General features: G+C 36.7%; 1 non-coding gene across 1 annotated transcript; it reads left to right on the top strand.

The window, feature by feature from the left end:
- The first annotated feature begins 16274 nt into the window (after window positions 1-16274).
- Window positions 16275-16346, top strand: TRNAQ-CUG (transfer RNA glutamine (anticodon CUG)). Its single transcript has one exon. It is a non-coding gene; the product is annotated as a tRNA-Gln (tRNA).
- The last annotated feature ends 530 nt before the right edge of the window (window positions 16347-16876 follow it).

The following is a 16876-nucleotide window of genomic DNA, read 5'->3' as shown; positions in this document are numbered from 1 at the left end:
AAAGTATATTTACGCTACATGACCCAAACTATGTATCTATGTATTCCTCATGTTAACGTTTGAATTTTCGCTACGTCATAAAAGGGAAACTTAAAAAACAATTTTGGGTAATGACCCCAAGTATTTATTGTCATACACAAACTGTTCTTCTAACTTTTGGAAATGTTATGAGGTAGAAATGGGGTTTCATTATAAAATTACGGAGTACTGCTTAAAAAAGAATGTAGATAATGCGCACGCACAAGTTTGTTTATACGCAAACGGTTTTTTCCGCTCAAGTCATGGTCATCCCCAAACCAATAAAAATAATAGCAATTGTTAAATAATGTGATCGGCCTCTCCACAACCAGATGAAGGGAATTCCCTCGTTGTGGATATACAGTTTGGGTCACGATAGAGTTTGAAGTTTCGTTACATTAAAAAAAGAGAAACTTAAAAACAATAAGTAACGACCCAAAATAGTTTTGGTCATATTCAAATTGTTTTGTAATTTCCTGGAAAACTATGAATTAAGCCCGGTATAGTTCACCTTATTTCTCCTTATCTGATCTGATCAGAACTAACTTGCTCTGAAACACGTTGTACGTGCAAGATCTTTTGAAAATAATTATGTTAAGTTAAAATTTTTAATCCCTTATTCATAATACAACTTTCACATAATATTAATGTCGGCTTTACCAAGAGCATGTGCTCACGAGTTTCGAGCTCGAGCCGAGCCTATCTTTGTGTAATTGCAGTATTTTTTCCACTAAGCTCTTATCCCGGGTTCTCTCCCCTAATCGCCATGCTTGTTTGCCAATTTTGTTATGACAATTGGTTTCAATACCATTTAATTCGTCAGAAAAAAATTGTTCTACAAGTTGATATTATTGGAAAAACAAAATGACATTATTTTAAATAGCAGGGTATTTCAATTGTAGCTATGATTATTAACTAAGTTACATTATAGATTTGTTAAATTAATTCTTAATCACTTAATTAGGAAACATAATTACACAACTTATTTTGCAAACCGATTTCAATTTCTTAGGGGACCGCGCGCTAACAACTAATTTTTGGTTCTACTACGAGGAGTTCCCACCGCTTTCGGCGAATAGACTAATCTCCCGCGGGAGTTTGCATGGGTACCTCGATGGGCAGCATCCCTCCCAGTTGAGGTTTTTTCCATTCCCAAGGCTCGAACCCAAAACCTTGGTTAAAGAGCAAGAGGCCTTTAACCACTCATGTCAACTTCAATTGGTACGCGCTAACAACTAGTAATGATAAAGGAATAATTTCTAGCCCTTATATGTAGAAAGTGCTACCTTACGTTTTCCAAGGTTCTTAACATTTCACATTTTTATACTTGTCTATGTAAAAGTTTGAGCGCGCCTAATCTAATTGTATACTTGTAAAATTTTCTTGAAAAAAATTGATATTTTAAAAACACATATTGAGACGATCTAACAAACTCATATGACTATATTTTATCCTTTTGTACAAGTTACAATGACGGTGAAAGTGGATTGTATTTATATAGTGTCAAAAATCAACATGTTAAGAACATTGGCAAACGAATATAGGGTATTTCATATACTTGATATAAAAGAGAATTGAAAGTTTGCATTTGAACAGTGCTGTCTTTTTATAAAATCCCTTCCAAGTCCCTCCAGCTGTCATCCTGCCATTCCACCATTTTTGTTTCTCACCAAGACAAACAGCCCCTTCCATCTCCTTCCCTGTTACCAACCTACACCGCCACTGAAACTTGCCCACCAGTCATCCCACCGTACTCCCTCTCCTCTCCACGTTGCTCAACAACACAGCAACAGATCCAGAATCCTTCACCATCGTCATCAACAACAACTACAACACCTAAGCAACATCACGCAACAACAAGACAAATACCAGCCTTAAACTGTAGCTGAGAAACAGAGTAAAAAGAAGAGCATTTATGTTAAGTTCCTCCCTAAGTTGGGTCTGACCGAACCTCGATTGGGTTCGACCTAACCTGTTCTACACTCAAATGGTACAGATTAATGAAGGCTCGTGGTTGTCACGTAGTTGCGGGAGAAGATCGATTGCCGGCGTACAATCTCGATTAATGTTGAGTAGCTAGAAAAGATCAAGAAGCCACGATTGATTGAAGAGGAAGGCGAAAGAGATCATACGGGCACGATGATGATGATCATTGATGATGGCTGATGGTTAATGATGGAGAAGATGCGCGGAGGCGAAAGCTGCGGGAACAAAAAGAAAAATAAAGGGTCTGATGTTCTTTGGGGGGTGTTTGAAGGAAATAATGCCCTTGGTCCAAATATGCATTCTATGTTAAGTTTAATAAATGCGGTTCAGTATTAATTAACAAGTTAATAATTCAGTGAGATCAAGTGAGCTGAATGCCTAGCTAGAGGCCGCTTCAGTTCAAGTGGAATTAATGATATTAATCCACAGCTTACTCTTGACTGAACCCGTAGGGTCACACAAATAGTACGTAAACGGATCAAGTATTTAATGGCATTAAATACTCCATCTATGAATATTCGGAACCGACGGATCTTGGTTTCAGTGGGAGCTAAGATCGTCACAGGCAAAAAATGAATACTCCGGAAACGATGATATTGCCGGAAACGGAAATATGGATCGTATCGGAAATATAAATATTATCCAAGTCGTAGATGTTGCCGGAAACGGAAACATGGTACGTATCGGAAAATATTATCGGAAATGGAAATATTGCCAGAATCGGAAATATTGCCGGAAACGGAAATATTGTCAGAATCGGAAATATTACCGGAATCGGAAAATAATTCCGGAAACGGAAATATTAAATATTTGTTCGAAACGGAAATTAATTCCGGAATCGGAAATATTAAATATTGTTCGTATCGGAAATGAATTCCGGAATCGGAAAATTTAATCGGAAGCGCATCGTACGAATAAGCATCGGACGAGGCCTGCCGGACGAGGCCCAGCACGAAGCCAGGCCATCGCCCAGCAAGCCAAGCGCGCCGCACAAACAGCCACGCCAGGCCCAGCGCAAGGCCAGGCCCAGCAGGCTGCGCAGCGCGCACAACGCGCACAGCACGCGCAGCGCGCGCGGGCGCTGCGTGGGCTGCTGCTCGCGCGCACGCATGGGGCCCATCGTGGCAGCCGTGCGTGTGTGTGCAAGTGTTTGTGTTCGTGCACGTTTCCTAAAACATGCAGAGTTCGGTTAATGATTAAATTCCTAATTCTATTTGATAAATTAATTAAATTAGAGTTCTTGTAGGATTCTAGGTTTAATTAATTTGTATCTGAATAGGATTTCGATTCCCTTTCCATACCCCTATAAATATGAGGCTAGGGCTCACAATTTATAACAAGTTTCAAAGTATTCAAAAGTGAGTTTTTTGAGAGAAAATTAAAACACACATCTTGCTCATAAAGTGCCGAAATTTTCTAGTACCTTAAGGGCGATTCTAGTTGGTCAATCTTAAGGCGGATCCGGACGTGCTGTGGACTATCTACGGAGGGACGACACTTGGAGTCCTAAAGACTTGTTCTTGTTCGGTTCAGGCGCAGCTAGGGAGGGCACGCAACAAAGAGTATGCATCTAAATTATGCTATATGATTATGTGTAAATAATATGTTGTCTTGGGTTAATGGTTGTTTCCGCATGATTTATGTAATATCATATGTATCATAACCTAACAGTGGTATCACGAGCCCCTTATTATTTTCATAATCTAAATTGCATGAACATGGTTAAATATTACAAATTTGCAAGAATTAAAAGGGGTGATTAATTTTCGTAATTGTTAATTAATTGCAAATTGCGTTTATTTAATTATACGTACGCAGTTTTTCGGCAGTTTCTTCGTTACTCATCCGAATTGAGTGATTTTTGTGTCAATTCCGCATGTAAAAGGCATTCTAAAATTTTGACAAAAATAGTATTTTTCTGCCGAACCCAGAATTCTCAAATTCGAAGCCTAACTATGACTTTTCGAAGGTTTTAGTTTTTCGAATGCAAAATTTCGTAAATTTAAGATGTTAAATTAAATATTTGCGATTCTTGTTGATAAATCTTGAATTTTTGATTGACCTACTGCATATGTTTAACAAGTTTGAATGCCTAGTCTTGTTAATTATGCAATCTAATTTGTAATTATGATTAATTTGTTGAAAATTAGAATAATTTAGAATTAATTTGATTTTCATAATTAATTGTAATTTAATTAGAAACCTATGATTAAAAACCACCATAAAAATTGTAAATTTATGATAAATTTTAAATTTTTATGACCTAGACTTGAATCCATAACAATCGGAAATCAATTGGATAATAAATTTTCGATTTTTTCGCCCTAAAATTATGAAATTAATATTATTTATTAATTTGTCATTAATTTTAAATATAAATTTTAAATTTTTATGCGATTCGTTCATAAAACTTGCACGCACGAAGCAATGGACGCTTCGTGTTACCCTTAAGGGGTGTTGTATAATGCGGGCATGCGACGACGAGCAAGGGAGCTCGTCGCCCGTGCGGCACGAATGCAATGAGCAAGGGCGTAGTGCACGAGCACAAGGCAGCAGCCCTGCCTTGTGTCATGTGCCACGAGCAATGGACGAATGGGCATGGGCGAAGGGCGAGCCAAGGCAGTCGCGTGTGGGCAGCAAGCGAGCTGCGCCACAACGCGCGCTGCCTCGCACAAGAGCGCGCAGCCTCGCGCGCAGCGAGCGCAAGCTCGCGTGCCACGAGCGCTGCGCCCAGCATTGCTCGCGCGCACAGCGAGCGATGTCGCCCGCCCAGCGAGCGATGTCGCGCGCCCAGCGAGCGATGGCTCGCGCGCCCAGCGAGCGATGTCGCGCGCCCAGCGAGCGATAGCTCGCGTGCGATGAACGCTGGCGCGCGCAGCGAGCACCAATGCGTGCGGAGGCTTGCGATGGGGATGCAGCAGCTATGCGACGAGCGCATGGGCTGCGCGCACATGGCCAGCAATGGCTGTGTGCGTGCGGCCCATGGGCGTGCAACGCGTAGGGTGTTTGCGTTACGATTAAAGATCGTTTTGAATGTTTAATTTGAAAATTTCAGTTCACGTAATTTTAATTAATTTTAAAATTAATAATTTAAATTATTTTCTTGGATTTTAATTTTGAATATTGTAATTATAATAAATTTTATTTATTCTAATTATTTTACTAAAATTAAAATCATGAATTAATTTAAATACGACTGAAATTAAATTAAATTTTTGGATTCAATTATAAATTTATATGAGCTTTAAATTTTAATTAAATTTGTATGTTTCCGGTTAGACTAGAAATACATTTTTATGTTTAAAATTAGTAAAGCATATAAATTTATTGGTTTAAGTGGGAGCGTTTTTTAGTCATAAACTCTTGATTAGGTCTACAAATCCTTAAGGTTAAAACAACTTGATTAGAATTAATAAGGACTGAATAATTGGTAGATTATTGGTGCCCTTGATTAATTGCTGCAAATGTTTACGTGATGCATAATGTGTTTTACTAACCAGCTATGTGGGCCATTCATGATAATGAATGGGTGAATGGTATATATTGTATATGTACTGTTTTGCAGGTTATGAAGTGACTAGTATGGCCCAAATAGGATAGAAAATATGGTCTGCGTACCATTAATTTGAATGTAATTGGTCTAAAGTACCAAAGTTGTTTTTCAATTCAAATATGGTCTGCGAACCATCAAATAGTTGTAATTAGTTATAGCTTATCCTATTTGAAGAAAATGGTGCCTCCCACGGAGATTTTCAAGACGGACTTTGAAGTCAAAGCTTCAAGATGAAGTCGGGCCATACTAGATCACAAATATCTTATGCATGTTTTAAGTTATTTATTGCTTTTAAAAATGTCTTAAAATGCATGAGATCAAAATCTTGATTATGTTGCATGATTAAGGATTTTAGTTCACTTAAAATCTAACCAACATAGTAAGAGCCTTAAGTTCCAAACTTAAAAATTGAGTTAAAAGGTGCCATGCCAAAATATACACTTGCTTGGATATCCTTTACATCAATCTAGTAATAGTTTTCGCTCAGCGAGGTGTTACTTATTGGTCCTAAAGGGGCAAGGTACACAAATAATTGTGAGTACATGTTAGTTTTGGTGAAACTCAACGATATAAGTAAGGAGTCCTTTTATGTCGTGGCAAATTCGATAGGTTTACCTAATAAGTTCTTAGACGTACCTATCAACCAAGAATAGTTTCTAGACTATTAGCAAAAGGCTTTTGCTTACCTAAGATGTTCTAGGATTAAGTCGACAAACTGTGCTTAGTTCTTCAATGATTTTAGGATCTTGGAATCATTTTATTCACACCTGCCGGAACACATAATTTGAATAAAATGCTTAATGAACATTGAATTATGCATGTATGCTAGAATTTAAGTTTATTAAGAGAAACTGTGAATGGTTATTTATTTGTTTATTCTTTTCAATTGTAGTTTTTAATATGGCAAACAACAATTCATTCAACATTCGATCAATTCTCGAAAAGGAGAAGTTGAACGGGAAAAACTTCCTTGACTGGCAAAGGAACTTGCAAATAGTTCTTATGCAGGAAGAAAAGGAGTATGTCCTAGATGAGGCGATGCCCGAAGCTGCAGGCGACGGGGTCACTCAGGCAGCCCTCAATCGTTGGATTGATGCCAACAAGGATGTGAAATGTCTAATGCTCGCCACCATGAGTGCGGATCTGCAGAAAACGTTCATCAACTCAGATGCTTTCACAATCATCAGTGAGTTGAAGAACATGTTCCAAGATCTGGCTCGAGTCGAAAGATTCGAGACTCATAGGCAAATTCTTGAGACCAAGCTTAAGAAAGGCGAGCCCGTAAGTCCACATGTTCTCAAAATGATTGGACTCATTGAGAATATGAGTCGGCTGGATCAGCAATTTTCTCAGGAAATGGCTATAGACACCATCCTCCATTCTCTTCATAGCGGGTATGATCAGTTCAAACTGAACTACAGTATGAATAGTCTGGACAAAACGCTCACTGAGCTTCACGGTATGCTGAAGACCGCTGAAAAGACGCTCAAAAGTGATAAGCAGGATGTGCTTATGGTGCGTGGGGGCAAGTTCAAGAAATCTGGAAAGAAGAGGAATGCTAAGAAAGGTGGCAACAAGGCCAGCCCAACTAAGCAAACTGGCGCCAAATCTGCAAAGAGGAAGGTCAGTCAACCCACTTCTGAATCCGAATGCTTCTACTGCAAGAAGAAGGGGCATTGGAAGAGAGATTGCTTGAAGCTAAAGGAAGATCAGAAGAACGGAACAGTCGTTCCATCTTCAGGTATTTTCGTTATAGACTGTATACTTGCTAATTCAACTTCTTGGGTATTAGATACAGGTTGTGGCTCACACTTATGTTCCAATCCACAGGGACTAAGAAGAAGTAGAAAGTTAAGCAAGGGTGAAGTCGACCTACGAGTGGGAAATGCTATTTGTCGTTGCCCTCCGGGCTAGTTTTGGAACTGGAAGAATGTTTCCATGTTCCAAGTCTTACTAAAAACATCATTTCAGTTTCTTGCTTAGATGCTAAGGGATTTTCCTTTTTAATAAAAGACAATAGTTGTTCGTTTTATTTTAAAGAGATGTTTTATGGATCTGCTAGATTAGTCAATGGACTTTATTTATTAGATCACGACAAACAAGTATATAACATAAATACCAAAAAGGCCAAAAAGGATGATTCAGATCTCACCTATCTGTGGCATTGTCGATTAGGCCATATAAACTTGAAACGCTTAGAAAGTCTTCAAAAGGAAGGAATTCTAGAACCATTTGACTTAGAGGATTATGGTAAATGCGAATCATGTTTACTTGGCAAAATGACAAAGCAACCTTTCTCTAAAGTTGGAGAAAGAGCAAATGAACTATTGGGTTTAATCCATACAGATGTATGTGGACCAATGAGTACAAATGCTAGAGGTGGTTTCAGCTACTTTATCACTTTCACTGATGACTTCAGTAGGTATGGTTATGTCTACCTAATGAAGCATAAGTCTGAATCCTTTGACAAATTCAAGGAATTTCAGAGTGAAGTAGAGAATCAATTAGGCAAGAAGATTAAGGCACTGCGGTCTGATAGAGGCGGTGAATATCTGAGCTATGAATTTGATGACCATCTGAAAGAATGTGGAATTCTATCAGAATTGACTCCTCCTGGAACACCACAATGGAACGGTGTGTCGGAACGGAGGAACAGAACCTTGCTAGACATGGTCAGGTCAATGATGGGTCAGGCCGAACTTCCATTAGAATTTTGGGGACATGCACTAAATACAGCTGCACTCACTATAAATAGAGCTCCGTCTAAAGCTGTCGAAAAGACTCCATATGAATTATGGTTTGGAAAGCCTCCAAATGTTTCTTTTCTTAAGATTTGGGGATGTGAAGTATACGTCAAACGATTAATTTCAGACAAACTTCATCCAAAATCTGACAAATGTATCCTTGTGGGCTATCCAAAGGAAACAAAGGGGTATTACTTCTACAATACATCTGAGAACAAGGTGTTTGTTGCTCGAGATGGTGTCTTTTTGGAGAAGGATCACATTTCCAAAATGACAAGTGGGAGAAAAGTAGACCTCGAAGAAATTCGAGTCGAACAACAAACTCTAGAGAATGCTCAAGATGACATTCAGGATGAAACTCAGAGATCTTTAGAAGAATCTGGTGAGAATCATGGTCAATCTAGAAATGTTACCCCGCGTAGATCGCAAAGATATAGATCTCAACCGGAAAGGTACTTAGGTATTTTGACGAACGAGAGCTATGACGTTCTATTACTTGAAAGTGATGAACCTGCGACTTACAAACAAGCTATGACGAGCCCTAGCTCCAAGCAATGGCAAGAAGCCATGCAATCTGAATTAGACTCCATGTCTGAAAACCAAGTATGGGATTTGGTCGATTTGCCAGATGGCTACCAAGCCATTGGAAGCAAATGGGTTTTCAAACTGAAAAAGGACAAGGATGGGAAACTTGAAGTTTTCAAAGCTAGATTGGTCGCAAAAGGTTACAGGCAAGTCCACGGTGTGGATTACGATGAAACCTTTTCACCAGTTGCAATGCTAAAGTCTATTCGAATAATGTTAGCAATCGCTGCATATTACGATTACGAAATATGGCAGATGGATGTCAAAACTGCTTTCTTAAACGGCGTTTTAACAGAAACTGTGTTTATGACACAGCTTGAAGGTTTTGAGGATCCAAAGAATGCTAAAAAGGTATGCAAGCTAAAGAAGTCAATCTACGGATTGAAGCAGGCATCCAGGAGCTGGAATATACGTTTTGATGAAGCAGTCAGTGACTTTGGTTTCATCAAGAACGCGGACGAATCTTGTGTATACAAGAAGGTCAGTGGGAGCAAAATTGCTTTCCTAGTATTATATGTCGACGACATATTGCTTATCAGAAATGACATTCCTATGTTGAACTCTGTCAAGATTTGGCTTGGGAAATGTTTTTCGATGAAGGATCTAGGAGAAGCACAGTACATATTGGGCATCAAGATTTATAGAGATAGATCTAAAAAGATGATTGGACTTAGTCAAAGCACTTATATCAATAAGGTGCTTGATAGGTTCAAGATGGCGGACTCCAAGCGAGGCTACCTACCCATGTCTCATGGAATGACTCTAAGCAAGACTCAGTGCCCAAAAACACTTGATGAGCGTAGACGAATGAATGGGATTCCATATGCATCATTGATTGGTTCAATAATGTATGCTATGATATGTACACGCCCGGATGTTGCGTACGCACTCAGTGCTACGAGCAGATACCAGTCAGACCCAGGAGAGGCGCATTGGACTGCTGCCAAGAATATTCTGAAGTACCTGAAAAGGCACAAAGATGACTTCCTGGTCTATGGTGGAGATGATGAATTAATTGTTAAAGGCTATACGGACGCAAGTTTCCAAACCGACAAAGATGATTTTAGATCACAGTCTGGGTTTGTCTTCTGCCTCAACGGAGGAGCAGTAAGCTGGAAAAGTGCTAAGCAAAGCACCATTGCGGATTCTACAACTGAAGCGGAGTACATTGCTGCACATGAAGCAGCAAAGGAAGCTATATGGCTAAGGAAGTTCATAGGAGAACTTGGTGTAGTCCCCTCCATTAAAGGACCAATAGCCCTGTATTGTGATAATAACGGAGCTATTGCACAGGCAAAAGAGCCTAGACACCACCAGAGAGTCAAGCATGTACTTCGTAGATTTCACCTTCTACGAGAGTTCGTTGAAAGAAAAGAAGTCGAGATAAGCAAAATTGGAACTGATGACAACATATCAGATCCATTAACTAAACCTCTGCCGCAGGCGAAGCACAACTCGCACACTGCAGCTATGGGAATCAAGCATATTGGAGAATGGCTTTGATGTCTCTGTTTAATGTTTTAAAGTTTTAGAGTTTAAATCTTTGTAAAACATTATTGGTTAATCATTCACAATAAATGAAATGAATTCATTTTTCCATTTAATTTATGGTTTATTAAATGATGAGTCCCTTCAATTTGACGATATATTCAAGATAGACTGTCAGGACCAGTCCTGTGACTAAGAAATGTCTATCAAGTGAACTTGAATGTCAAAGGTTGAAAATGGTCCCTAATCGGAGTTTTCTATAAAATTGGACGCATAGAAAACGTTAGACGATTAGAATGCAAGATGACTAGTAGTTCTGTTTCTTGAACTATGTGGACATGGCAATGTCATAATCATTTGCATAGATACTTACTTTGGGAAGACTAGTATCGGACAAGACCTATGAAACTTTACTGTAAGAGATGAAAATCTGTCATGAGTAAATTTCATTAAATTATTAGACACTAAATCCTCAATACCTGAGTGATTTGGGATTACTTGTTTGAGAACTGGTTGCTTTGACGTTGACCAACCGTCGCACCGTAAAAGGAGGCTATAAAGGCAACGCTCAGGTAATCACCTATCAAACGAAGTCTAATCTCAAGATCGCAAGATTGGGATTGTCCTCCCATAAATCGGGATGAGATGCTTAAAAGTTGTACAAGGCCACTCGGAGAGCTAGAAACTGTGAAATGCATGGCCGTGCTCGGATGAATCATAGGCTATGATTATCTGTTTATTTGATCAGTTGAACTCTAAAACCGAGGAACACCTCTGGACGTAATAAGGATGACAACTCTTACCTTATGTTCAAGAGCAAGCATCGAGCGACAAAGGAATTAGGAAATGCACACTTGTCCCTAAGGACAAGTGGGAGACTGAAGGAAATAATGCCCTTGGTCCAAGTATGCATTCTATGTTAAGTCTAATAAATGCGGTTCAGTATTAATTAACAAGTTAATAATTCAGTGAGATCAAGTGAGCTGAATGCCTAGCTAGAGGCCGCTTCAGTTCAAGTGGAATTAATGATATTAATCCACAGCTTACTCTTGACTGAACCCGTAGGGTCACACAAATAGTACGTAAACGGATCAAGTATTTAATGGCATTAAATACTCCATCTATGAATATTCGGAACCGACGGATCTTGGTTTCAGTGGGAGCTAAGATCGTCACAGGCAAAAAATGAATACTCCGGAAACGATGATATTGCCGGAAACGGAAATATGGATCGTATCGGAAATATAAATATTATCCAAGTCGTAGATGTTGCCGGAAACGGAAACATGGTACGTATCGGAAAATATTATCGGAAATGGAAATATTGCCAGAATCGGAAATATTGCCGGAAACGGAAATATTGTCAGAATCGGAAATATTACCGGAATCGGAAAATAATTCCGGAAACGGAAATATTAAATATTTGTTCGAAACGGAAATTAATTCCGGAATCGGAAATATTAAATATTGTTCGTATCGGAAATGAATTCCGGAATCGGAAAATTTAATCGGAAGCGCATCGTACGAATAAGCATCGGACGAGGCCTGCCGGACGAGGCCCAGCACGAAGCCAGGCCATCGCCCAGCAAGCCAAGCGCGCCGCACAAACAGCCACGCCAGGCCCAGCGCAAGGCCAGGCCCAGCAGGCTGCGCAGCGCGCACAACGCGCACAGCACGCGCAGCGCGCAGCGCGCGCGGGCGCTGCGTGGGCTGCTGCTCGCGCGCACGCATGGGGCCCATCGTGGCAGCCGTGCGTGTGTGTGCAAGTGTTTGTGTTCGTGCACGTTTCCTAAAACATGCAGAGTTCGGTTAATGATTAAATTCCTAATTCTATTTGATAAATTAATTAAATTAGAGTTCTTGTAGGATTCTAGGTTTAATTAATTTGTATCTGAATAGGATTTCGATTCCCTTTCCATACCCCTATAAATATGAGGCTAGGGCTCACAATTTATAACAAGTTTCAAAGTATTCAAAAGTGAGTTTTTTGAGAGAAAATTAAAACACACATCTTGCTCATAAAGTGCCGAAATTTTCTAGTACCTTAAGGGCGATTCTAGTTGGTCAATCTTAAGGCGGATCCGGACGTGCTGTGGACTATCTACGGAGGGACGACACTTGGAGTCCTAAAGACTTGTTCTTGTTCGGTTCGGGCGCAGCTAGGGAGGGCACGCAACAAAGAGTATGCATCTAAATTATGCTATATGATTATGTGTAAATAATATGTTGTCCTGGGTTAATGGTTGTTTCCGCATGATTTATGTAATATCATATGTATCATAACCTAACAGTGTTTATCTCTTTATTTCCCTTTTTCTTTTCTCAATTTTAATTTCTTTTCATTTTCTTTTACTTATTTCCAATTGCCCTCTTTTATTTATTTAAATTATTTTAATTAGCTTGTAATATTTATGCCCCATTTTGGGTCATGAGTTCATGACCAACCTATGTACATAATTAGACAATTTTTAAGGTTCTTCATTAGTTTAGTTTATAGAGAGAAAGTTTGTGGTCTTCGCATGTCTCTTCACACACTATTATTTAATCTAACTAAAAAATGAATTTACTTACCCATTTCCTTTTGATTATAAACAATTCTTAATAAGTTTTTTCCATTGTATAGGTATGACAATCTCACCTCTCACTCTTGGAATTGAAATTTCTTCATAATGTAACGTAAAATAATATACATAATCTTAAGAGTTGTATATAAAAGTTATAGGTATAAACATTATACATTAACTTATCATCCTTAATAATCGACCAGCTAAAGTGGGATTTTTGTCTAAAAATGGGAAATCTCTTATTGACTTCTATGTTAATTTGAGAAATAAAATAACTAGAGTATCTGTGACTCCCTCCGTATTTAAAAGATTTCCTTCCGACCAATTTTTGCTTTGTTAAGTTTTGGTTGTTTGTAATTGAGAAGAGACAAAAGTGGTGGTAGCAAATGTATTTTATATAAGAGTAAAGTTGTAATTTTCATCATCATTTATATTTTGTAGTATTGGGAAATTCTTTTATTAATGGCCCAAAACGGAAAATTTAAAATAGGCTAAACAAAAATGGATGAAGGGAATATTTAAGTGCGGTCTTATGGATATTTTTCCTAAATATATTTTACAAAAAAAACATACAATAAGTTGAGAAATAAATAGTCATAAGTTAAAACATAGGGAGTAAACTTTTAATTTGATCGACTTATGAATATATGACTTCAGTTACACATTATAATTAAACGGTATAAAGTTTATAATTAGAAAGCTACACTTTTTAAACAGTTATACTTTATGATAAAATTGTTCTACTTTATATATAAGTAGAAAGTTATATCCTTTTTGTATGGGATCTTGTTTAAATCGACTCAAATTCATGAAAATACTACTTTTTCAACAAAAAAATATATTTTTTATTTCACGAACATTATAAAGTTGATAACCCTTCAATCTTAATATAATTAACTTTGAATTGAACACTTTCCTTTTTATTTTAAATTGACATATTTCTTTAGTTATGCTTTTAATGCATAACTTTAAATATTAATATCTTAAATTATCAATAACCAAAATTTATGAAACTAACTTCTTATTTAAAAATAAAATCCAGTTTTATTAGAATACCATGCTATTTGCAGCCTGCGTGATACTCAGAAATAAAATTCCCAATACAATTAATAAATATTTGCATCCCCAAAAGAAAAAGGCACCAATTGCAAGGGGAACAACTCTAATTTTGTACATGGGTGTTTTTATATACAAATTTATGCACATTGCAACATTGATCAAGCTCATAATGAAAATGCGGCAATAAATATTCAAATAGAGGTATATATTGTACTGCCATTTTTGTCAACCAACTCTTAAGGTGAATGATTGATGAAGTGTACGTAGTTATTCATAAACTTATACCATCTCCGTTTCAAAATGATATTTACACTTTCCGTTTTAGTCCGTTTCATAATGTTCTTTACACTCTGCTTTATTCTATTTTGGGCATGAAAATTTACTACCTTACCCTTCTTACCCCAAAATATTTACATTTTTCCACTCACTTTTTCTTACCTTATTAATTTTGTTTTCTTACATCCACCACCTTTTTACACATTTCTCTTACGTTATCCATATTTTATTATATTCAACTAACTCTTGTACTTTTGTCTTAATATTTGTGCAAACAGTAAACGTAATAATCGTCATGAAACAGAGGTGGTATATTTATTCAATATACCGTCCATGTAAATTTGAATGAAGTTTGTTCTCTTGACATGTCAATACCATGTTAGTTTATAATGTTGCCAAGTATTAACTTAATACTCTTAACCAAATAAAATGCCAAGTGCTTTACGTTAATTAAGCTTCCTACTTTCAGAAAAAATAACTCCAAAGTTAAAATCCTTTATAATTATGAACTTCGTAATTCACAAGAGCGTAAATACAAATATTTATAACTCTTTGTGTACGTGTTGAAAACTATAAATATCGTCTAGCTATAAAGTCTGAGTAATATGTCATGCTCAAGGAACTTTATTTGACTTACGATCAAAATTCATTAATATTCACCTTAAAAATGTAAATAATATTTCCTTTGTTCTTTATTTACCACATAATTGAATTTTTACTTTTTTCAATGCACAAATTTGATCTTTAATATCTTTAATTATAATTTAATTAATATATGAAACAATTACTATTTTAAAATTATACATTGTAACGAATCTAATAAAATCATGTAGAAAATAATTTATGCAAAAATCATAATACATGGTCAAAAGATAATGTGAAAATAAGACAAACCCGAATTGCTGTAATAAATTAAGAACAATATTAGAAGTATCTTTAAATTGGGATGATAAGAGTAATAATTTAGCTCATAGAAATGTGTTATTACATATGTAACACTTGAGTTTGCACGTAATTAAATGAATGATTATGGATAATACATAATAATGAATAAATTAATAAACAAATTGAGTAATAAAATATCAAGTTGACTGGGCGCATGCATAGCACGCGACGGTTCAACTAGTCTATGAAAATGGAAATCGGAAAGGAGGAAATAGAAAGAGAGGAAAAAACGGGAAAGAGTGGGAATGGAGGGGGAAGGGGGGGAGTTCTTAAAATAGTATCAACTCTTACAAGCTCAATGGAAAGAAATCAAAAGAGAAAATAGGTGGGTCGTCACGTGAGGCCTGGCCTACACGTCTGATGCCTGCAGTCAACACTGAAAGTGCAATTCAAAATCGAAATCTGATTGAAGCTTTTCATCTCACAAATGTGTTCAAAGTTAGTACTTCGTATGGGAATAGTGTCAAAAAAAATTAATTGAAAAATACCCGATTTGAAGAATAGTGTAAAAAGTCAAACGATTTGTCTATTAAGAAACGGATATATGAACTACGAAATACGAAGTACCGGCATAATCCCTCCGTATTTATTTAAGAGATACACTTGGTCGGACACAGGTATTAAGAAGAATAATTGAATAAAATTAAGTAATAAAACAAGTGGGATTGGGTAGATACTTTAATAAGTAAAACAAGTGGGGTTGGGTAGATACTTTAATAAGTAAAACAAGTGGGGGAACATGTCATTTTAGGGGTGGAGGGTGGGGTGTAGTTATTAAATTATTTGTTTAATACGGTAGTGGGACATAGGATATATTAGATAGGTTATTTAATTAGATGGTGGGGTTGATAAATTATTAAAAATGACAAGTGTTACAAGTGTATCTCTTAAATAAATACGGACGAAAAAGACATGTGTATCCCTTAAATAAATATAGAGAGAGTAATAGTTATATTGACGGTGGTGATGAAGGATAAAATAATCATTATATGCAGCAAGTCAGCAATTACAAATGAGTTGTTATATAATTTAATTCTGAAATAAAAACAACAACGTGGTCCTATGGTCTAGCGGTTAGGACATTGGACTCTGAATCCAGTAACCCGAGTTCAATTCTCGGTAGGACCTTTTTTCATTTTGACATTGTTTTTTTTTTCTAACATCAACAAATTGAGCTAGTCATGAAGTAGTTAATCTATAATGACTTATATGTACCGAGTACTTCTTCCGTTTTTTAGATAGCAAAGTTTTTTACCGATGTACTTTTAACTTAATTTGCATGATTAAATTAAAGTTCCTTGGTTATGTTCACTCTCTGAGTAACAGAATGTAAATTGTTTTCTCTTTATTTTATTTACAAATTTATTTATTCATTCGAAGAATAATTGGCTCACATTAGCTACCTTTGTTCAATAGACACCTGCATTACTGTAAGATGGATTGTGTTTTAGGCCGATAAAGTTCATATTAGTGTTTTTTAAGGATAATAAGTTATGATAATTACTATATTCTGTTCGAATTATTTAGACTTATTTCAGATAAAATAAGTTCAGATAAAATAAGTTCAGATAATATAAGTTCAGAAAAGATAAGTTTTTTTTCCAGATATTTCCAGATATAAGTTCAGAAAAGATAGGTTTATTTCAGACAAAATAAGT

The sequence above is a fragment of the Spinacia oleracea genome, chromosome 6 (genome assembly GCF_020520425.1).
Source record: "Spinacia oleracea cultivar Varoflay chromosome 6, BTI_SOV_V1, whole genome shotgun sequence".
In the NCBI taxonomy this organism is placed as follows: Eukaryota; Viridiplantae; Streptophyta; class Magnoliopsida; order Caryophyllales; family Amaranthaceae; genus Spinacia; species Spinacia oleracea.
This window is presented reverse-complemented; position numbering and strand designations above follow the sequence as displayed.